General features: G+C 37.8%; 1 protein-coding gene across 3 annotated transcripts in view; it reads left to right on the top strand.

The window, feature by feature from the left end:
* Nucleotides 1–3,903: 3,903 nt before the first annotated feature.
* LOC129080842 (plastin-3) overlaps nt 3,904–24,754 on the top strand; it is an 81,848-nt gene continuing 60,997 nt past the window's right edge. The window contains exon 1 of one of the 3 annotated variants that reach the window (XM_054586292.1): nt 3,904–4,145. The gene's annotated coding sequence lies outside the window, so the exon portion shown is untranslated. Of the gene's footprint in view, nt 4,146–4,370; nt 4,408–4,728; nt 4,828–24,754 lie in introns of those variants that run through there. The other 2 variants (XM_054586293.1, XM_054586294.1) reach the window with 2 other exon arrangements.

Raw genomic sequence — 24,754 nt, 5'->3', positions numbered from 1 at the left:
CTACTAGAAATGATTAATGAGCTTAGTTACATAGCTGGATACAAAATAAATATCCAGAAATTGGTTGTATTTTTTATATACAAATAATGAGTTATCAGAAATGAAAACTAAGAAGACAGCCCCATTTACAATTGCATGAAAAAAAAAATCTAGGAATAAATTTAACCAAGGAGGTAAAAAACCTGTTCTTGGAAAATTAAAAGACACTGAAGAAAGAAACTGAAAAAGATACAAATAAATGGAAGCATTTACCATGCTCATGGATAGGAAGAATTAACACTGTTAAAATGTCCATACTACCCAAAACAATCTATAGATTTAATGCAATTAATACAATTCTTATCAAAATTCCAATGGTGTACTTCACAGAACTAGAACAAATAATCCAAAATTTATATGAAAATGCCCTATATCTACAGCAATCTTGAGAAAGAATACAAGGTTGGAGGTATGACACCACCTGATATCAAATTATACTATGAAGCTATAGTAATCCAAACAGCATGGTACTAGCATAAGGACAGACATATGGATGAATGGAACAGAATAAGGAGCCCAGAAACAAGCCCACACCTATAAAGTCAATTAATATTTGACAAAGGAGGCATGAAAACACAATGGGAGTAGAGACAGTCTATCCAATAAATGGTGTTGGGAAAATTGGACAGATATATGGGGGGGAAAAAGGAAACTAAACCACTTGTTTAGACCATATACAAGAATAATTTCAAAATGCATTAAAGACTTAATGTAAGACTCAAAACCATAAAACTCCTAGAAGAAAACATAGACAGTAAGTTCCCAGACATTTCTCTTAGTAATATTTTTTTTCTGATATATCTCCTTGGGCAAAGGAAACAAAAATAAATGAATAAACAAATGGAACTATATCGAACTAAAAAGTTTTGCACAGTAGAGAAAAGATGAACCAAACAGAAAGACAACCCACTGAATGGAAGAAGGTATTTGCCAATGATACATTTAAGAAGTGTTAATATCCAAAATTTATAAAGAACTCAGACAACTCAACACCAAAAAACAAACAACTCAATTGAAAAATGGGCAGAGGATCTGAATAGACACTTCTCCAAAGAGGACATATCGATGGCCAATAGACATAAAAAGATGTTTAACATCACTAATCATCAGAGAAATGCAAAGTAAAACCACAATGAGATACCACCTTACACCTGTCAGAATGGCTATCATCAATGAACCAACATCACCAAGTATTGGTAGGAATGTGGAGAAAATGGAACCCTTGTCCACTGTTAGTAGGAATGCAGATTGGTGTAGTCACTGTAGAAGATTGTATGGAGGGTCCTCCAAAAATTAAAAATGGAACTGCCTAAGACCCAGCAATTCCACTTCTGTGTTTATATCTGAAGAAATCCAAAGCACTATTTGAAAGAATATATGCTCACCTATGTTCATTGAAGTATTATTTATAGTAGACAAGTTATGGAAGGAACCCTAGTGCCCATCAATAGATGAGTGGATAAAAAATGTGTTGTACATATATAGAATGGAATATTACTTGGCTACAAAAAGAATAAAAGTTTTCCATTTGCAACAGCATGAATGTACCTAGAGAGCATTATGCTGTCTGAAATAAGTCACAGAAAGACAGTTACCATATGATTTCACTTATACTTGGAATCTAATGAACAATGTAAATGAACAAACGAAACAGAATCAGACTCATAGACACAGAGAACAGACTGATGGTTTCCAGAAGGGAGGGGGTTTAGGGGGCTTGTTGAAAAAGGTGAAGGGATTGAGGAGTACAGATTGGTAGTTAGCAAATATTCATGGGAATGTGAAGTACAGCATAGGGAATATAGTCAATAATATTGTGATAATTATGTATGGTGTCAGATGGGTCCTGGAAATAATGGGGTGGGGAACACTTTGTAGGGTACATGATTATCTAACCACTATGCCATACACCTAAAACTAATACAACATAATATTGAATAAAAACTGTAATTTAAAAAATAAAAAAATTGAAATGACAATATAAAAGCAAAAATATGAATATTTAAATAAAATTGCATTTTAAAGTCACTGGCAAGAAAAAAATAGACATAGTGCCACCGCTGCACCCTGCAGGCTTTGAAACTATGTACCAGCTCACTCCCTTTAAAGGGACATTTCTTAACCAAAAAAACAGGCTGAATTCAGACATCCTCATTGTTAGTGATAAGGAAAGACTTTTGTTAAAGTTTTTATGTAAGGTTTTTGAATAATAAACAAGAAAGCATAAATAGCATTTGTATAGGCTTCTTAATGTTTTGACTTATTCTTAATTCTACAAATTAAAAAATAAACTTAAATAGAATATTTAGTTAAATAATTGAGACAAATATAGCCATCCTTGAAAACTTTATTTGCAGAGTTGCTTCATAAGTCTGTAAATTTAAATTTAAAAGCAGGTGGAAGCTCTTCAGTGATGACTCACAGACATCATAAATGGGTAGAAAACTGAAGTATTATATTTAGTGTATCTAGAAATTTTCTGTAAGGAATTACAGAAACAATACCTTGGGCCAATTATTGAAAACCAGTAATCTCATTTGGGGACCTATTGTAAATGTTCGCGGCAATGCACTGTTTAGTTAATGTAACACCATTATGTTGAAATCAGTATTGTTGAAACTTATTTTTGCGCTGACCCAAACTTGACCCAGTGCAAAATCTATCACAACAGAAATTTAATGTTTTTGAAAGCATGATTGCCTTCTCATTTATTTTTCACCTTCCTGTGCCTTTCATAAGGTTTTCCAGTTGGTTAATCATTAATTAATATTTAACAAGGCTTTTTCCCAGCACCAAGCCCTTTTCTACTTGTCTAGCCTTTAGGCCTTATATGAACTGCCTCACTCCTTCCCATTTAAGAAGCCCTGGCACTGAATACAGGTTAATTTCTCTAAAGAAATTAGTAACAGTAGATGAAGTGGGGGTTCCTTTACAAGAGCATTCAATTTTTTAAGCCATTCTTAATTTAACATTTTTCTTAAAATGCATGTAAAATGAGATGTAATTGAACCAATTTTAAATTCTTTTTTAAAAATTTTCAAGCACACATTTTCTGAACAAAATGATTACTATTGGAACAGGAAGGCTTTGTTTAGGCACTGTCTTCTACAGCTGTCCCACAAGACAATCTCTTGACCTGACCCTGGAGAGTCTCTCTGGCCCTCTGGACATACAATGAGTCAAAGGATCGGAATGCAGATAAGAAGGGGACACCTCCATGTGTGTTAATGAGAGAGGTCAGCTAGGAGTTGGAGGCAATCTCATGGGCAAAGAAGAAGAAAAGCTACTTTGGGAACAGGAGCCTGTCGCCAAGTTTTCTCTGGTGAAGGGAGACTGATGAGAATTGATGTCCATTTCTATTCAAACGTCCCATCATTCCTGCCGACCTCCATCTCTTTCCGCGTGGAATATATACTAGACAGGTGATTTTGATCAAGTTTACTTGGCATAAAGCCAAAGACTTGAGAGCCCCATCCTGTGCATTGTCTACTTCCCAGACTTCCTAAGGAAAGGGAGGATTGCTGCGGTTTCTCCCACTGAGCTGTTCCCTACCTGAGCTGATTGGAGCCAGTGAAACTACTGGAGTCCCTTCCGTACCTGAAAGTCCCTTCCGTACTCTTAAAGATTTCAGGGAGAAACTGTATCTTCCATAGAATTAAGTAGGGGCTTGGTGGCATTCAAACCATCATTCTCGACATTCCCATCTTTTCACTTATTCCACAAGATTTTTTTGACCATGTACTATGAGTCGGGCACTGTGAACTTTCCTAATCTTTTCTTAACCAGAGAGAGGAAGAAGCAGGGGCTGGGGACCAGTGTCAGATCCCAGCCCCACTGTTCCAGCCCGGGCGCCTTTCCCAGTGATTATTCTCCGAGGTCCCCACCCAGCTGATATGACAGGCTCACGGCCCAATCCGCTTCCTGGTTCCCAGGCCGCCTGCAAGCACCACCCGAACCAATGGCGGCGGCCGAGGGGCGGAGGGGCTTGCCGGAGGGGAGGGAGTGCTGGCTTTAGAAAAGCAGCCTCAAAGATTCCGAGAGGCAGAAGTTGTTTGAGCGCGTCGGTCGAAGGCAGTCGGGCCAGATCCGGTACTCTGTGACTTAAGGTAAGTGCTTTGTCAGCACGGGAGGGCACGAAGGTAGGGGGTGTGCCTGGGCGTTGGCTGGAGTGGGTCCTGGGCAGAGCATCTCCCAGAACCTCAGTAGGAACGTGCCTTGCTGGAAGGGGGCGGGGGGATTGGCGGGCGCAGCGGTCTGAGAGTGGGGGCAGGAAAAATCTCAGCCTTAGTCCTTGGGAGCCAAAAGCGATCGTTACCATCAGAGACGGGTGGGACTGACAGTGTTCTTCACGACCAGCACCCGCCGCAAGTACGTTTTCTGCTCTTCACTATAGAGATGGTGCTTTCCCAGTAGTTGCTTTTAACTTGTTGCCAACCTTGAGCTGGAGTCCTTGACGCCAACCCTTGCCCTTCTTCCCTTCTGTGGCGGCGGCCCCGAAGTGTAAACCGAGCGCCCAAACTTCCCTCTGTTGTCCTTCTCCAGCTACTGCCACCCCAACCCCCACCTCACCCCTCTCCCCGCTCCGGATTCAGGAAATCCCGGATCCCGCAGCCTGCGACGCCTCTAGCTCCTGCTCACCCGCCTCGGGTGACCTCGCGGGTCCCCGCCGCCCCGGGGCCCTTGGGGGCGCCGTGTCCCTGGGAGGGAACGAGGCTCGGGTGGCAAGCCGTCCGCCTGCTTCTCCTGTCCTTAGCGAGAGCGTCGCGATCGCACCGAGTCTCCCTATGAGTAAGCACTTTTTTTCCTTTCAGCAGCCGAACATCTCCCAGGCCAATGGGGCAGTACCTTTCTGTTCTCTCCCCCGACTCTCGCCGGCAGTCCGCTCCCTTCACAGCCCTTCCGGCTCTGTAGCCCTGAGCGCGCGGCCACTGAGACTACCGGGGACCTCTCAGGTCGCCCTGGGAGGCAGAGCCTTAGGGGCAGTGGGAGAGCGAGTGCTATCCCCCTCCCCCCACACAGCTGCACTTGCCGGCATTTACTTTCCTCTACCCGCAGTCCTTAAACGCTCTAATGAGAGGCTAAGGGACGCCGACCACCCCGCCCGGGCTTCTCGCCAGTCCTAAAGTTGGCCGCCGCCGCCGCCTATGTTGCTGCTGCTCTACTGTGCAGGCGACTTCAGTTGCCTCGCTCCAGGGCAGGAGATGATCCCAGCCTGGAAGGTGGAGTGAGGTTAATGTCATATACGATGCTTCTTGCACCTCTCCTGATATGTACCGCATCCGTAGTGGTGCGGAAAGTTGAGCTTACAGCTAACTGGGTTGCAGAGCCTGGCCATTTAGGACCAGATAAACGGGATGCTTGGGGTGCCTGACCTGCTACGAGGGGTGCAGGACAGAGAAGAGAGTCTGGCTGGCCACACAGTAGGTATAAAACATATGTGAAGTTAAAAACTGAGGTAATAAGTATTACACTTAATTGCATGTCACGATGTATTTGGGAGCCTGAGTCTGATCCTGAAGATGCAATTTACAGTGAATTCCAACGAAGTGGCCGAAGTCTAATGCATGCCTTTGGGCATCACGTGCCTCAAGTCTCCGATGCCTCTAGGGTAATGGTCACGTGACCTCTTTTGACTTTAAGATAGGAAAGTAACGGCTGAAGTCCCTATTCCAAAAACTACTGGGGCAAAAATAAATAAATAAATAAAGGGAGGGAAGTGTGAACTTAGTTTCTACTCAAGGGGATTCACTTGGATTGGATGAGAGGAACAGAGAGAATTTAGTCGTCAGATTTTATCAAAAATAAAAAGAGGAGTGAGTTGTTTTTAAAATAAGGGTTTGAAATATGTTTGTGCTGGGACATATGGACCTTCACTCTAGTGAAGGCTTTTCTAATTTTAAAAATATGTTATTAATTATTTTCTAGGAAAATTGTACTTTTATTCACATCTTCTCTCATTCGTAAATGATAGATCTGAAGCTATATCCCATAAGATAGTGTTAAAAAAATAAGGCTCTGTCCATATTCCTGGATTTGGCCTATATTCTAATTGTAGTGTTCTCTATATTAGGCATCTGTTTGAAGGTAGTGGATCATCTCTTCACTAAAATTAACTATCAGTTCATTGCCAGAGTGGAGGAGTATGAGGGACTGGGTGAAAAAGGTGGAGGGATTGAGAAGTACAGATTGGTAATTACAAAATTGTCATGCGGGCAGCACAGGGAATAGAGTCAATAATACTGTAATAACTATGTGTGGTTCCAGGTGGGTACTGGAAATATTGGGGGCGGGAACATTTTGTAAAGTATATGATTATCTAACTACTATGCTGTACAACGGAAGCTAATACAAAATAATATTGACTGTCAGATGCCGTTGAAAAATAAAAAACAATAAAATTAACAATCGGTTGTTTGTGATTTGTAATTAATTGGATCAGAAATTAGGTACAAAAACAGTGGACACAAAATTTGACAAATCAAGTTAGTTGGGACTTTGCCTGTAATCAAAATTTTGGTAAAATAATGAGAGGACACTAAACAACTCCCATCGTGACCAATACCCGCCCTTGTGGCCCAAGATGGGGTTGCTGTAGGAAAAACGTGGCAGTTTTGCTATTCAGATTATATATTGCTGAGTATAGAAATGGGCAGAGGAATCTCTGAGGTCACGAGTTTAAAAGCATTACTTATTCACAAAAATGGATGTAGTTGATACATAAATTCAACCTTGAAACCAACTAAGGCAGCTAAAAATGAAACTGGGAACATTAAGAGATGTTCCTGCTTTGTATGCATTAGCCAGAAACCTTTTGTCTACTGCTGCAACCTCTGACTGATTCTACCACTCCATTTTCCTGCTGTGCAGGGGTTTCTGGGCCTAAAAACTAGAACTGCTTGAAAGCACAGTAGTTCTGACCCTGAGGTTAGCCTTGAGGCACACATTAGCTGGAAGTGGATTTTAAACTGCACCTGAATTATTGGAGTTAACTACACTGGTCTACAGACCCCCCTAGTGGAAATGAGGTGATAATATAGTTTTAGACTGAACTTGTAATAAATATTTAACCTCAAAAGAGGGGAGTAAACTATCCAACTAAGGTAAAGTGGTAGGAAGATAAACTCTTTACAATATTATTAACTCATGTCAAAATAGGATCATCAGTAGGCTGTTAGTCCATGGCATTTTGTCTTGAGATGTCCACTCATTTAAAACCACTAACTACATTGCTGACTTCATTTTTTAGTGGTATGATCTAATGAACCCAAATTTATGATTAAAGTTAGGGGTTTGTAAATCTAATTCTTCATTTCTATTGTTAGATCTATCAAGTTATCAACCTCTTTGTTTACTTGGGGTGGGGAGCCAAACAAGTTATGCTCTGCATTGACTTAGTACAATCAACATTGAAGTGGTCTCTACTCTGATGCCACCATTGAGATTCAGTTGCTAAAACTGTAGGTTTATGGCATTTTGGGTAGAAGGGTTAATTATAACTAATGAATATTACTTGTTTGAGATTCAGTCTCTTCTACAAATGGTTATGTGCACATCAGATTTGAGCATGACTATTTATACTGGCAGAATGTCAGTATCAAGGGCACTATCAGAAACCAAATAAAATTTTGCTCCTAGGCAAACATCATGACTTTTGCTTGAAATAAGAGGGTAGTTAGGCCCTGGTGCTTGAGCACTAAAGTGATTATTTTTGGAGAAACTGACGGGAAAAGAAGAAAGTCCACTTGCCATTCATGATTCCATATTCTATTTTAAGCATTATTTCTACTTGCTTTTCCAAGAAATTTGCTGACATAATATTCTTAGCACATATGATAAATTCATGAGTTTGCTATTGTGTTTGAGGTAGTGTAATCTAGGTGGAATATGTATGCCAAACTGTTTGTTTTTGCTATTTAGTACAGATTCCAAAATTAGCTGGTATAAAATTGCAAACAAACATTTATCTATACATGACAACTTGGGTATCTGTTTTTAGAATCATTTTGTACTTGCTCATATGGTAATTTTTCTTTTGGTGGAAAGTAATCCACAACTCATTTTAGAAGAAAACAGCTAGATCATGTTCTAAGTCTGTATAAATTATTCTAAAGAGTGATGTAACATGTAACGTATGTTAAATGTGTTGGAAGTTTCAAAACTTTTTGGATATGTTACACTTGTTGGAAGCTCTTTTAGATACCAGTGGTCACGACTAGCTGTTTTTAGTTATGAGAGAGCTTTGGTTAAAGTTATGGCTTTGATATACAAAAAACTGTCTAATCATGAAATGTCAGCTTCAGAAAAAGATCTGATAATACTTGGGCCAACTTGTATTGTAAAGGTGAGGCAGCTTCAAAAAACTCAACATTTTTAATAATGAATTTACTTTATTTAGTACTTGAAAGACAAATTAGTGAGAATAAACTCATGGGGATGAAAAAGCATTGCTGGTTAAACGAAAATTAAAATACTAAGAGGGAAGTTTGTTGAAATTGGCTTCATAAGAACTAGGTTCTAGACATGGCTCTGCAACTGACTCATACTTTGACCTTGAGAAAGCCACTTAAAGTTAGTATATTGATAACTAGCATCGAGTACATACATGTGCCAGGCACCGGGAAATTTCTCATTTATAAAATGAGGGCATGGATCAAGGTTTTTATTTTCCTGGGAACTTTTTTTCAAATACTTACACTCTGAATTATTTCAGTTATATTTATCAGTTGATTTTTCAATTTTTCATGCAACTCTGTTAAACCAAGCTAAATACCTTGTGGGCAAATTGATGATCACCACTGGCTTATTCCAGGACTAATGTTAGTTCAATATAGAGGTACCAAGTATATCATTCTTTACAAAGACTTTTGGCACATTAAACCTACTGATTTTATATTATGAGAAATTAATTTTTCTTACCGATCTAGAAATTTGTTTGACGGTAAGGAGGTAATGTTTGTTAGAAAAGGCATTGAGTGTAGAATGCAAGGGCTTTTAGTCCTCTACAGTTTGGATGGATAACCCATCTTAAGTAAATCATGGAAGTTATCTGTTCATATGGATTTCACTGTATTTGTTAGCCATCTGTTTCCAATCTATGTATTTCACAGGCATGCAGAAAGGATAAGTGAGCTATGTAAGCTTTGGCTTTTCAGCAGACAGGTGCTATATAAATTCAAAGTGCTGTAGTAGTATATCATAGAAACACTAGAGCTTTAACAAGAGTTTATAAAAATGGTAGAGTTCTCCTCACTTAAGTCTTGCCGCATTTTTACTTGTCTGTAAATGTTCTCCGGCCATCCAATTTCACAAGCAAAGGAAAAATGAAGCCAGACATAATATAATGAAAAATAAGAGAAATGGTCGATAACACAAGAATAAAAACCCATACGTAATACTTTCTTACACTTTTTTTTATCCCCTCGGCTGTGCCACATAGCCTGGGAAAGCCATTAATGTCGTGGTGGGTTGGGGATTTTTTTACCCTTCTCAAGTAACTACTGACCAGTGTTTTGATGTTCATTATTAATTATAACAGAATATGTTGGCTTATCATACTTCATTCTTAGTTTTGTGATTGCCTGTAGTAAGAAGTTTTGTGCAAAATTACTCATGAAAAATCAAGTGTTTCTCCTTATAATTGCGTTCTAAGGGAGCACAACTTGCAGGTATGCAAAAGTACATAAAGAAGGAGATAATCTATTTATCTAAGTGGCATGCCAGTCATTAACGCAGAAAAGGCAAGATGTTAATATAGATCTTCATTTGAAAAACAAAGTGTGGGGCTATGGGTCACTTTCCTGTTCTTTTTTTAGATGGGTCATTTTAACCCCCTACCCTCAAATCTATTAACTTGTAATTTATTTTTAATGTTTATTATTATCTTGCCAATTATATGTGGTTTTTTAACTGCAGTTCTTTTGAGTTATCGTGTATTTTTCTCATTGGTTAAACTTATGTTTGAAGACATTTATTAAAATATCATTTGTAAAGTGATAATAGTCAATCAAAATGAAATAAGCAGAAAGCCTTGGGTTAAAGGACTTTTAAATTAACCTGGTATCATAGGACCAGTTCTGAAGAGTGGGTTCTCTTTGCTAACAGAAATCATTTTCTTTTGTAAAGTCTGAGCTCTTATTTTCACCATTTCTGGTTTAAAATGTCAATAGCAAATTATTTTTTATTACCTTGTAAATTGTCCACTGAAAATACAACTCTGATTCTCTTAAACTGTTTTATATATATTTATATAAAGTTTTTACCATCTATAAAATAAAATTTGTGAGGGTAGCATCATAGCTTTGACTATAGGTATCACTGTGTTTTATATTACATGCTCTGATTACATAGTGTGCGCTCAGAATTGATCTTCTGTTATTGACACTGAGTGATGTCATAGATGAGTATAATTTTTAAGCTTTTTTCGCTGTATTTCTTAATTTGCCTCTGTATTCCCATTTTGCCATTTCTTATGGTCCATTTTGGTATTTTGGGGTATGTCTTTCAGGTCAGGGAGAATTACCATCATAGACTGCAAAGTGTTTTCTCAGAGGTGAAAATAGTAGGAAATGGTGCCTGGAGTATATCCTATTGCTATAAAAGCCCATATGTATGATTTAGTAATCTAAAGGTTGCTAAGGTAATCTAAGACACTGGAAAACTGTCTTAAGTAGTGCATACTTAGGATGCTTTTAATCACTTGACTTTGTATTAAAGAAATACAAGATCATTATAAAAATCTTAAAGGAAAACATAAACAGGTTTTTTTTAAGATTTTTTAAAATTTATTTTTAGAAAGGGGAAGGGAGGGAGAAAGAGGAGAGAAACATCAATATGTGGTTGCCTCTCACGTGCCCCCTACTGGGGACCTGGCCTGCAACCCAGGCACGTGCCCTGACTGGGAATCGAACCCGCTACCCTTTGGTTCGCAGGCCAGCACTCAATCCACTGAATCACACCAGCCAGGGCCATAAACGGGTTTATAAAAATGAAAATTAAAATTACTCAAAATTGTACCACCTACCACTTCTTTACATGTTTTACCTATTTCCCGAATCAAGAGAAAGTTAGATATTTTTACAGTTGGGATCAAGCAGGATTATACAGTTTGTATCCTATTCTTTTCACTTACTATGTTCTGAACATGTTTTCATGTGATCAAATATTTTTGAAAATGTTTAAAGTCACTGTATGATAGTCTGTGTGATGGATATTTCATAATCTATTTTACTGATTCCAGGTCGTTGGAAGTTTGTTATTTTCATATCTTATAGAAAGTGCTTCAGAGAACTTCCTTGGGCAAGACCCATTTTGCAACTGATTATTTCGTTGAGATAAATACGTAGAAATGTCAAGGAGTTTTGTTTTTAAAGATGACTTCTTTTGACAATCTTCGAAAGTTACACATCGGCAAAATGAGCCTTGATTGCGAACAGTGGCAATCAAAAAAAAGAAAAGAAAGCCGATCTTTATATAGCGTATTGTGCGTGATTTAAACTGGAGCTGGTTTAGGTAAAGTATATGTCTTGGAAATACTTTGGTTTCCTCTGATCTAGTTAACAGGTGCAAAGCAGGATGAAGTAGAATCCTGTACGGTATACAATCATAGGAAGTTCTATTTTTTGAAACGGAACTGTTACTGGAGGAAGGGAGACAGGTTTGTTTTTAAGTAGCCTGTAGATTTCATGTTAATATAAAACTCAGTTCAAGTATACAGAGCTTATTTGTGATCATAAACCTTCAGTATCCTATGGAAACTTTTAATCCTGGAGTTGGTTAAATGGGTGTTTGTTGATAGGTTTGTTTAATCCCAGGCTATTGGTCTCTTAAATTACCTTGACAGCGCTCAATAAACAGAAAATTTTTTATTTCATTCAGGTTGCTTAAATAATATTACTAATCAGAGATTCAAGTGTGGTAAAAATTCTGATGCTTCCACTTGCTTTGTGCCTAGTGTCAGTATATGGTGACTCTCCAAATTACAAATGCTTGACTTAAATATTTTGTTTATTTGAATGGTTCCTTGTACATGGCATATGTCTCTCTAAGTTTATCCCATGCTACTTCATAGACCCTTCCCTGATGTTTTTTCCTCCCCTCAGTTCACCAGTCTCACTGAGGACCATACTGGAAGGTTTGTTTGACCTCATAACTCCTTTTTCCTTTTCTTTTCAGAAGGATTGTGTGTTTCATAGTCATGCTGTTTCACAGTCAGAATGGATTTTAGCATAAAATGGCTTTGTTATTTTTATATCTCTGTGACATTGGGGAAGTTCTTTAAGTCCTCAATCTCATCTTCTCCATCGATAAAATGTGATAATACCTCTTATTTACATCATTGGCCTTAGAATTAAATGAGAACGTTTATAAAGAAACTAGCATATGCCCTGACTGGTGTGGTTCAGTTGGTTGGGCTTTGCTCCACGAAGCAAGAGGTCACTGGTTTGATTCCAGTCTGGGCACATGCCTGGATTGTGGGTTCTGTCCCAGTCAGGGTGTATGCCACAGGCGGCCCATCTATGTTTCTTTCTCTCCCCTTCTCCATCACTTCCCCTCTCTCTAAAATAAATAAATTTTAAAAATCTTTTTAAAAAAGAAAAGAAACGAGCATATGGTAGGTACTTAATTAAATATTCCCATTCACAAATTCAGTTAATGTTGCGTCAGATGATCTTTGTCAGGTACGCACATCTATCTCCTCTTCATTTTCCTCTCATTTAAACCCTTTTTCCTTGAGTATCACCAACCCAGATAAATGGGATTAATTTTTTCTGTTTTATTTAATGGCATTGTGAAAATAATGCTTTTGATTGCTTTTTTTTTTCATTGTGAATGTGAGGGATTTTTTTTAAAGATTTTATTTATTTATTTTTAGAGAGGGGGAAGGGAGGGAGAGAGGGCGAGAAACATCAAGGTGTGGTTGCCTCTTGTGCGCCCCTGGCCTGCAACCCAGGCATATGCCTGACCAGGAATCGAACCAGCGACTCTTGCTTCTCAGTCCTGCGCTCAATCTGAGCCATACCAGCCAGGGCCGAATGTGAGGGATTTTTAACAAAGTTCCGGGTTGATTTACCTACAAAACCTGTTTACCACTTAATTTATCCTTTTGTGGGAATATGCCATCTAAGAGTCTAAAGGACTAGGTCTCAAAGGAAAATTGGACATACGACTCTTTTAATACATTGCAGACATCATTATAAATTTATTGCCACTAACAAATATAGCTTAGATCAGGATGAAAGGTAGGAAGTGATGTTGATGCCGGATTTTGGGGGGCGGAGGAAAAAAATGCTTCAGGTTCTTCAGGTTCTTCAGTGTTTCTACAATAGTAGAAATAGTAGGCATGTGAATGTTAGAAAGTTTATCTTTCAAAAATAGGAGAAAAGGAAAAATAAATAAGTGAAAACATAAAATGCTGGGGATCGAAGAAGGTTATATATTAAATTTCTGTCTTTCCAAGGTGACTTGTAGCCTTTAGAAATGGGTGAGTCCAGAACATATTAATCTTAAATTTATGATGCCTGTTTTTCTTCCAGTGGAAGTTTTCAAAAGGAAAAACCAGGAAATGATAAAGGACACTGACACATTCAACAAATATTTTGAGCAGTTTGTGGGTCTCCAGTTTAAAGCTACAGTCGAATTATTTTTGCAAGTGCTTATGAACAATTAAATTTTTATGTTTTGTCTTATTATAATTAAAAAACAAAGATAGCCAAATTATCATTAAGTGTAGATCACAAAACAGTAATATTGACAGATTTACACATTTAAAAATATAAGCCAACCCAGGTATTTGGTATCTTACCCTAAATCCAAGTGTTGCAGCATTAGTTGGACCTCTGAGAAAAAACAAACTATAATATATTCATAGGGGCTGGCAGAGGGGGGAAAACTTCCGTAGCCACAGAAAATTTCTGTAAAGCCAAGGAGAAGTTTGATAAGTCAAGTCAAGTACCTTGAAATATGTAAGTATTATGTAAAAGAAGGCTTATAAGCCATTTCTAAATAGATGTAAAACTCAGGAAAACTTGGAAATGTTGTATACTGAGATAGCACAAACTACAAATGGTGTAATAGCCAAGGAGAGTAACATGGGCAATAACTTAATTAGTCTGTTTGTGGAATGATTTCATCATTCATTCAACTAAATAGAAGTTTAATGAAGACTGTTAAGTACTAGACCTACAAAGATAGATAAGATACTCCTGCAGTCTAGTAAAAGAAAAAAAACACAAAAGTACTAGTTGATTTCATGAAACCTGAAAGTATACTCACATGTAGAAAATTAACCTAAATATGGCCTTTTTTTATTCTTAACATAAAGTAATTTCTAAATTTAAACCTTGTGCCAACAGACATTCATTTTTAACCCAATATAATCAAATCTAAACTAAGAACAAATCAAATTTAAACATTGTTATTTCTTCGCAATAATTATTATATCCTAAAAAAGTGCCCACAATGAGTTAATTTTACTTAAATAGAACATTGCTCAGCCTATAAATGAAGGTCAGCAGACACCAGTGTCTTGGAATAAAATAGCCCTTTGGCAAGAAAATGAGCCACACCCCATTTAGTTTTTACAAAAATAAAATTCTTTCCAGCTTTACTAAATTGTAGATGTTGTGCTCAGCATGTACTTCTGCAGTAGTTTGTTCTGCAGCTGTGGAAATATCCATGCATGCAGAAGCCGTAAAAAACATTGATTCACTGTTAACTTGTACACACAGCTCTCCTACTTTCTGTAGTTCAGTATTCTATTAAGTTTTATCTGACTCAAGAATAATAGTAAGTAACTATAGGTATAGCTGATACCTTAATTTCCTGCCTTGAGCTTCTTGAATGTCACAGACTTTAAAATGAGCAGAAAAACCCAGGATTCCAAGTCTGATCATTGTTTCATTTTGGTGGGAGAGAATTAAATGAATGTACTATATGCTTTTCTTCAAAGGCAGTAGTGCTATATTCCTGCCATGTACTATAGAGAGAACTGTACTTCTAGGGAGAAAGGAAAATAAACCGTGAGGGCGAGGCCCCATTCTCCTAGTTCTTTGCAGTGCACCTGACACACAGCAGGTCTCCATGTATACATTTGAAAGAATGAAAAATAAATGGCCATGAATAGTTCTTGCTGAATAATAAGCGTCATTCCTTTCTATGGATGAATAATATTTCAGTGTATAAAGATTAAATTATGAAATCCTAATCAGAAAATCACCCTGGCTGGTGTGGCTCAGTGGATTGAGTGCCGGCCTGCGAACCAAAGGGTTGCTGGTTCCATTCCCAGTCTTGGGCACATGCTTGGGTTGCCGGTGAGGCCCCCAGTAGGGGGCGTGTGAAAGGCAACCACATATTAATGTTCCTCTCCGTCTCTTCCTCCCTTCCCCTCTCTAAAAATAAATAAATAAATAATTTTTAAGGAAAATTAGTAACCTGTGAGTCATCTTGAATACAGTACATAACAACGCAAACCTATAAGGAGACAGCAAGTGGCTTCCTTGGTTTTCTTTCTCTTTTAGTTATTTTAGAAGAATGGTCATGAATAAGTGTTACGGATTGCACCCTCACTGTGAGAACTGCCTGACTTTAGAGTTAAAGATGAAATTGGGACATACTAATATTTTTTCACTTACAATTTTTTTAATTTTTATTTTTTAATTTTTTATTCTCAATTGCAGTTGACATTCAACATTGTGTTAGTTTCAGCTGCACAGCATAGTGGTTAGACTTTTGTATAACTTACAAAGTAATTCCATACATCTTGTACCCCACCTGACACCATGTATAGTTGGTGCAATATTATTGACTATATTCCCTAACCTGTATTTTACATCCCCATAACTATTTTGTAACTGTCAATTTGTACTTCTTAATCTCTTCACCATTTTCACCCAAGCTACCCATCCTCCTTCTCCGATGGCAACCTTCAGCTTTTTCTCTTCATCTAGGAGTTTGCTTCCTTCATGCTTGTTTGTTTATTTTGTTTTATATATTGCACATAAAAGTGAAATCATATGGTATTTGTCTTTCGATGTCTAATTTCACTTAGCACAATACTCTCTAGGCCCATCCATGCTGTCACAACTGGTAAGATTCCATTCTTTTTTATGGCCAAGTAATATTACATTGTGTATATATATACCACGTTATCCATTTGTCTTTCAATTGGAGCATTTAATCTGTTTACATTTAAAATAATTATTGATAGGTATGTAGTTATTGCCATTTTATTTGTTTTCTGATTGTTTTTGTAGTTCTCTGTTCCTTATTCTCTTACTCTATGTTGTTTGACTCACTGTAGTGTTGTTTGGATTCCTTTCTCTTTTTTTTTTTAATAAAGATTTTATTTATTTTAGAGAGACAGAAAGAGAGGGAGAGAAATATCGGTGTGCGAGAGTTACATTCATCAGTTGCCTCTCACATGCCCCCAGCTGGGGACCTGGCCCACAACCCAGGCATGTGCCCCGACTGGGAACCAAACCAGCGACCCTTTGGTTTGCAGGCTGGCACTCAATGCACTGAGCCACACCAGCCAGGGCTGAATTCCTTTCTCTTTATTTCTTGTATATCTCTTGTATATTTTTGGTTTGTGGTTACCATGTGCTTCATATATACCAAGCTATGTTTTTAGCAGTCTATTTTGAGTTGATGGTCGCTTAAGTTCAAAAACATTCTATAATCACTACCATTTTTACTCAGCCCCTCATATTTTTGTCATTATTTTTTACTTCTTTCGTGTGTGTGTTTGTATGTATCCCTTAATTTCCTGTTGTAATTACACATTATCGTCCTACTTTTGCCTTTTGACCTTTGTACTAGCTTTAGTGTTGGTTGATCCACTACTTTCATTATGTGTTCGCCTTTGTCTTTGAAAATATTCCTCTTTGAGATATTTTCTCATTCATATTTTTTCCTTCTTCTTAAAGAAGTCCCTTTAATATTTCTTGTAATACTAGTTTGGTGATGATGAACTCCTTTAGCTTTTTCTTGTCTGGGAAGCTCTTTATCTCTCCTTTGATTCTAAATGATAGCCTTGCTGGGTAGAGTAATCTTGGTTGTACATCCTTGATTTTCATCACTTTGAGTATTTCATGCCAATCCCTTCTGGCCTGAAATGTTTCTGTTGAGAAATCAGCTGACATCCTTATGGGAGCTCCCTTATAGATAACTAACTGCTTTTCCCTTGCTGTTTTTAAGATTCTCTCTTTGTCTTTAACCTTTGCCGTTTTAATTATGATGTGTATTGGTGTAGGCCTCATTGTGTTCATCCTTGTTGGGACTCTCTGTGCTTCCAGCACTTGTATGTCTATTTCCTTCACTGGGTTAGGGGAGTTTTCCAGTCATTATTTCTTCAAGTACGTTTTTAATTCCTTGCTGTCTTCTATACTTTGGACACCCCACGATGCCAGTGGTGTTGTGCTGGATGTTTTCCGAGAGGCCTCTTAAGCTATCCTCATTTAAAAATTGTTTTTCTGTTCCAGTTTGGTGTTTTCTGCTACCTTATCTTTCATATCACTGATTTGACCCTCTGCTTCCTCTAATCTGATGCTGGTTCCATCTAATATATTCTTCATTTCTGACTGGTTCTTTTTTATGGTTTCTATTTTCTTTTTTAAATGTTTCCTGTCTCTTTGTTGAAGTTCTTACTGAAACAATCCATTCTCCCCCTAAGTTCATTACACATCTTTATAACCAGTGTTTTGCACTCTACATCTGGTAGATCACTTGCGTCCATTTTGTTTCGGGTTTTGTTTTTGTTTTTTTTTTTTTTTTTTGGAATTCTGTCTTGTTCTTTAATTTGGGACATATTTCTTAGTTCTCTTATTTTGGCTTCATCCCTGTGTTTTTTCCCATGTATTATGTATATCTGCTACAGTCTTGGCAGAGTAGCCTTATATAGTAGGTATCCTGTGGGGCCCAGAGTCACAGTCTCACTGGTCACCTGAGCCTGGTGCTCCAGGGGTGTCCATTGTGTAGGTTGTGTGTGTCCTCCTGTTGTAGTTGAGCCTTGATTGCTGTTAGCATGTCAGTGGATGGATTGATCTTTCAGGCTGATTGGCTGTGAGGGCTGGCCATGACTTCAGCAGAAAAGCCGTTTTGTGGGGGCTGACCCCACAGAGTGGAATTTGCTTTACAGGAGCTCAGGTGCTTGCCCAGTTGACCCTTTGAGTGTGTCTTTTGTGGTGCTAATCAGGTAGTTCTCTGTTGTCTGAAGCCAGCCACCTGGTGTGTTGGTTCTGGGGCTTCTTGGGAGGGACTTCTATGCAGGCCAAGATCAGCTGCTGCCTGTGTCTAGCCTGGGCCCACCTGATAGGACCTAGAAAGTGATCTTGGGTTGGTGGCTGCCTATGCAGGGCTCAGAGGCACCACGAGCGGTTATACTGTAAACCAAGGCCAAATACCACTAGTGCCAAGCATGGGGCCTCTTTGCAAGAGGTATAGTGCATGCTTCAGTCAGCCGATGCTTGTTTGGGGTTTGACGGCCTTTTGAGAGATTGTTAGGAATGTCCACAGCATGGGTCCAGGCTGGCCCCTTGTGTGGTTTAACCTTCAAAAGAGATTCTGGCCGGTTGAACAATTGGGTGGGTCTGGGTCTCAGAGATCACTAGGTCAGAGCAAGAGCTGTGTTAATTTGGTTAATGAAGACACAGATTTGGCACCTGCCTGCCCCTGTAGGGTGTGGCAGGGGTGGGTTGCTCAACAAAGGAACAATGGCACCCTGGGCACCAGAGAGAGCTGCCCCTCCAGAAAATTCAGTTCTTCTCTATGTGTCCCTGGTGCCCTTAGCTGGAGCTTAGGATGAGTGTTTGTGAGCAACTGAGTCTGTGCATGGGCCCTTTAAGAGCATGCCTGGGTCTGCAGCAGCCCTCTACCTCACCCACACTGCGTCTCTGCTGATTTTCACAGCCAGCTGTGGTGGGGACTCCTCTTCCCCAACTGGTGGTCTGGGCTTGGGAGCCCAGTGTGGGGCTGGAACCCCGCGCTCTTCAGTAGAGACCTCTGCCGCTGAGACATTCCTCTCAATTCTTAACCGCCACATGTGGATGTTGGACCAGCCCATTTCATCACCTGCCCCTTCTACAGACTTGACATGGCTTTGCTTCTTCTTTATTTCCTTATTTATAGGGGTTCTATTCAGATGGTTCTCAAGAGTGGTTGTTCTGCAATTTAGTTGTAATTTTGATGTAGGCATGGGATGAGGTGAACAGATCATTTAACTACTTTTTCATCTCATCTAGAAGTCCATTTTTCACTTCTTAAAGCAGTTTTATTGAGATACAGTCCACATTCCATACCACCCATATAAAGTGTACAGTTCAATATATTCACAGACAGGGACAACTATCTCCGCAATTTCCAAACATTTACCTCATCTCAGAAAGAAACCCCATACTCTTGAGCTATTATCCTTTCCAGCAGCCCTCTACCTTCTCAGCTCTAAATAACCCCTAATCTACTTTGTCGCTATAGATTTCACAATTCTGGAGTTTCATATGAATATACCAAATAGTATGTGGTCTTTTGTGTCTGGTTTCTTCCACTGAGCATAATGTTTCAAGGTTCATTCACATTAGAGCATGTATCAATACTTTATTTCTTTTTATAGCTGATAATATTCCATTGTATAGATGTACCATGTTTTCTTATCCATTCACCTGTTGATAGACATTTGGGTTGTCTACACTTTTTGGCTACTATGAATAATGAAACATGTTAATATTAAATGTCTAATCACAGATCAGCTAATAAGTTAGAGGTGGTACTGACAAGATAACATTTCATTTATCACTATGCTATTAAGGTAAATGTTTTGATTGACTCTGAGCAATATTGATTTCTATATCTAAGAATAGCTATTTTTTTCTTGTTTTCTGATGTTTACTAGCTTATTATCTTCAACTTGTTCCCAGTACTTTTGTCCTTAGTATTATTTTTACTTGGATAATGGAAAGCCTGTAAAAGTTGTATAATCACCTTTTTAAAACTTACTGTATAGTAGATGTTTACAAACTTTCTTGTTTAAACACACTTACTGAACACCTACTCTAGAAGCAAAGGTAAGCAGTATTAAAGTGCAGAAGTAAATGATAAATACTTTTAAACACAATGGTTTTAGTTGATCTAAAGCAGGGGTGTCCAACCTTTTGGTGTCTCTGGGCCACACTGGAAGAAGAGTTGTCTTGGGCCACACATTAAATACACAAACACTAATGAAAACTGATGAGCAAAACAAAGGTTTTCAGTAAATTTCTGATTTTGTGTTGGGCTGCACTGATAGCCATCACAGGCTGCCTGTGGCCCACAGGCCACAGGTTGGACACCCCTGAAACATTGCTGACTGCATCTAAAATATTTATTTTTTAACTTTACTTTTGAAATATGAAATATGTTGAAATATATGAAAAAGTTAAAAAGATATAAATGAACCTAAAGAAAAGACAGTAATCCTCATGCCCCTGACCCCAATTCCCCATTTCCCTTGCCAGGAGGTGACCACCAGTACTAGTCTCTTACGTATCCATTCAGAAATGATACTGAGTTACATATAGCACTTGACATTTTCAGAAGAGTTTGGTGTTTGACATTTAGAACTTGTGGCATTAAGTTTGAAGGAGTATTTACCTTTAGACTTTTTAGGGGAGAATATAAGTGAGAAATTATCAAAGGATGGTGAAAAGAATCACCTTCAGTTTCAAGTCACAGCTTTTGTTTCAAGTGCCCTTGGCCCCAGACTCACCTGCACGGCATTAGGTCAAAATAGCTAATGATATCTACAACCCAACTCCGCCATTATCTTCTGAATTCACACACAGAGAAATTCCTGGCCCCAATCTTCTTGCTCTTATGGGCAGTTAGTACCTTGCAGGCCGTTAAGGAAAGAATAAGCTTCCATGAGAGAGGGGGGCTGTAGTGTAATCAAGAAAAGATACAATTTCTGGGAGACCCAATTAGAACTTTCTATATAATTACTTAATTCATTTAATAAGCCTGTATTAGTTATTAACAGTATGCCAGGCACCGGTCTCACTAAGATAAATAAAGCGTCTAATCTGTCCACTAATGCTTTACGGATGAGGCAACAGAGGTCTAATTGATTTTGATTTGCGTCAGCACATGGTGGTAGAGGATGGGGTCTCCTGACGCCGGACCCATCACTGTTCTCAGTATAAATTTAAACACCAACCCAGGGTTCTACTTTCTTTAATAGGAATGACCCTTCTTCCCTGAATCTCTTTGTACTAACTGGTGCTTTCTTTGAGATGGTAACAAAATGGCAGGTGCCATGTGATTAAAGTTGACAAGAACTCTGAAATTCACTTCACCTGTAACTTAATCAGCTTCCAGCTCTTCCATAGCTAATGCAAATTCCTTAGCAATAGCTTTGTAGTGGTCAATTATTTTTCTAGGTCATATCTTTAATCCAAAGTTCTCCTTATGCTAACAAAGCTACAGTCTTAATTATCGATCTTAAAGTTTCCTATATTGTAATAACATCCAAAAGATTTTGAAAACTCTTAATATCAGTATATTGAGTATACATTATAAGGTTTATCACTTTCAATTATTTCTGAACTGGTTCCTCTCTTGTAGAACCACTATTTGTATTACTTATCACCAAGAAAAAAAATTTTATTCCATTTCATTCATTCATTCAGTTACTCAAATATTTACTGAGTGCCTACTATAGGCCAGGTACTACTCCAGGCAGTGGGGATTATACCTGTGACTGAAAAGAAAAGACCCACAAAAATTATCACTCTATGAAGTTTACATCCTACTAGGGGGAAATAGAAAGTAAACAGTGATATAACATATTGGCTGGTAATGGTTGTGGAGAAAATTAAAAACAGGATTGAAAGAATAGGGGGTGGAAAGAAGGGCATTTTCATTTCAAATCATGTGGTCTCAGAAGGTTCCATTGAGAGGGAGTTATTTGAGGCAAGACACGAAGGAGATCAGGGAGGGAGCCATGTAAATAGGGAGAAGGATCATCTGAACAAGTAAAATATATTTCTAATAACAAATACCTAAATTGGATTGCATTGATGGGTTTTAGTCCTGAAATTTTCCATTATATTAGCTTTTTATTTTGGTATTGAACAGAGAGAAATATGTTTTACCCAGATCAGATACTCTAGTGCAATCATGGATTGATTGTATAGGCTAAGGATACTATGACAGGAGTTATGTCAATAATGTTTTGGAAAGATTAATGGGAATAATGTTTAAAACAGAACATGGAGTTAGTGCAAGTAGATTTTCTTCTCTTTTCCCCATTAACTTAATTGTAGTATATTCTGTATTTAATTCCAAATAGGATTTTTTATTTAAACTTTATACTTTGCAATAATCTTAGACACATTACTTATAAGAAATGGCACAGAGAGATCCTGTGTACCTTTTACCCAGTTTCCCCCAATGGCAACCGTTTGCAAAATAATAGTACAATATCAATATCAAGATATTGATATTGGTAGAGTCAAAATGCAGAAGAGTTCCATCACCACTAGAATCCCTTTTGTTACCCTTTTGTAACAACAAACACCTGCTTCCTCCCCTTCCTCCATCTTTACCCTTGGTAACCACTGATCTGTTTGCCATTTGAATAATTCTGTCAGTTCAAAAATATTATATAAATGGAATCATAGGATGTGTAACTTTTTCAGATTGGCTTTTTTTACTCGGCATAATTCTCTGTAGAGTCATCTAAGTGGTGTATATCAATACCTCCTTCCTTTTTATTGCTGAATAGTATTCCATGGTATAGATATACCATAGTTTATTTAACCATTCATCCATTGAAGGATATATAGGCCATTTCCAGTTTTGGCTATTAAAAATAAAGCTATTATAAACATTCGTATACAGGTTTTTGTGTGAATGTAAGTTTTCATTTCTCTGGGATTAATGCCTGAAGAGTGCAGTTGCTGGGTTGTATGCAAGTTTCATGTTTAGTTTCATAAGAAACTGCCAAAATGTTTTTCCACAGTGACCGTATCATTTAATCTCCCACCAGCAATGTAGGAGTGGCCCACTTTTTCCACATCCCTGTCAACATTTGATATTCATTGTTTTTTCTTTTACCCATTCTGATAGGTGTGTAGTGATATCTCATTTTGGTTTCATTTTGCATGTCCAATGCTTAATGGTGTTGAACATCTTTTCATGTGTTTAATTCCCATCTCTTGAAATGTGTTTTCATGTATTTTGTCTATTTTCTTTTTTTTTCATTTTTATTGACTTTAGAGAAAGAGAGGAAGGGGGGGAGAGAGAGACATCAAGTTGTTGTTCCACTTATGCATTCCTTGGTTGCTTTCTGTATGAGCTCTGACCGCTAGGAACAATCCTGCAACCTTGGAATATCAAGACAACGCTCTAACAGAGCTTCCCGGCCAGGACTATTTTGCCTATTTTCTAATTGGATTGTTTATTTTTAATGTTGAGTTTTGAGAGGTATTTATATATCCTAGATAATAATTCTTTGTTAGATATGTGGTGTTACAGCTACTTTCTCCTACTCTGTAGCTTGTCTTTCAATCCTCTGGACAAGGTATTTTATGGAACAAAAGTATTTATTTTGATGAGGCCAAATTAGTATTTCCTTTTGTGGACTATCTTTTTGGTGTTCTGTCTAAGACTTCTTCACCAAACCTGGTTCCTTAAGAATTTCTCAAAAATTTTTTCTAACCCTGGTAGGGTAGCTTGGTTGGTTGCAGCATTGTCCCCATATACCAAGGTTGTGGGAGGTTCAATCCCTGGTCAGGGCAAATATAAGAATCAACCAGTGAATGCATAAATAAATGGAACAACAAATTGATGTATGTTTCTCTTTCTCTCTCTCAAATCCATAAAAAATGGAAAATTAAGAAATTAAAAATGTTTCTAGAAAAAGTTTTATGGTGTTATGTTTCACATTTAAGTCTGGACCTAATTCTGAGTTTATTTGTGGGTAAAGGTATGAGGTTTAGGTCAAAGTTATTTTTTTCCTAATGGTGTCCAGTTGCTGCAGCACCATTTCTCCATTAATGTGCTTCCACATCCTTGTGAAAAAACAGTTGAGCATATTTGTGTAGGTCTATTTCTGGCTTCTCTGATCTGTTCCATTGTTCTGTGTCTGTTGCTCTGCCAATACCTCACTGTCCTGATTGCTGTAGCTACAACTGAGGGATTCTACTCACTTTTTTTTTCAATATATTTTACCTGTTCTAGGACCTGTTTTTTTCCACATAAAATTTTTGGAATAAACTCGTGTATGACCAGAAAAAACTGTCCCAGGGTGTTGCTAGGAATTGTATTAATAAATTAGAATTTTACAATTACATATTTAATATTAATTAAGTTAAAATGGTAATTCCATTAGGGAGGACAATTTAATTTCTTCTATGGTCTCATCATAGGTCTTATTTTTTAAAGTCATGCCTATTTTTATGATTTTTAAATCACTGAACGAGTTTTAAGGGGTTGTTCCTCTTCAGATATAACTTGGATGTCTTCTTTTAATTGCCAAAATGGAAGCATTTTTCTCCAAAGGAATGACACATTCTTGATTTAGGTATATAACTTTCAAGTTCTAAATTATTGATCTGCTTCTAAATTTAAATTTTTTAAAGGTTTACATCTAACAAATTTTTAAGACCACCCATTAGATTTCTGTTTACAAGATTCCTAAACCTGTTGTTCTGCCTTGAAAAAGTATGGTTTACTCTTCTGTTGTCTA

The sequence above is a fragment of the Pteronotus mesoamericanus genome, unplaced genomic scaffold, assembly GCF_021234165.1.
Source record: "Pteronotus mesoamericanus isolate MK-2021 breed Mesoamerican mustached bat unplaced genomic scaffold, CSHL_Meso_final contig_935, whole genome shotgun sequence".
Lineage (NCBI taxonomy): Eukaryota > Metazoa > Chordata > Mammalia > Chiroptera > Mormoopidae > Pteronotus > Pteronotus mesoamericanus.
Note: the sequence above shows the minus strand (reverse complement) of the source record. Positions and strands in the feature narration are given on the sequence as shown.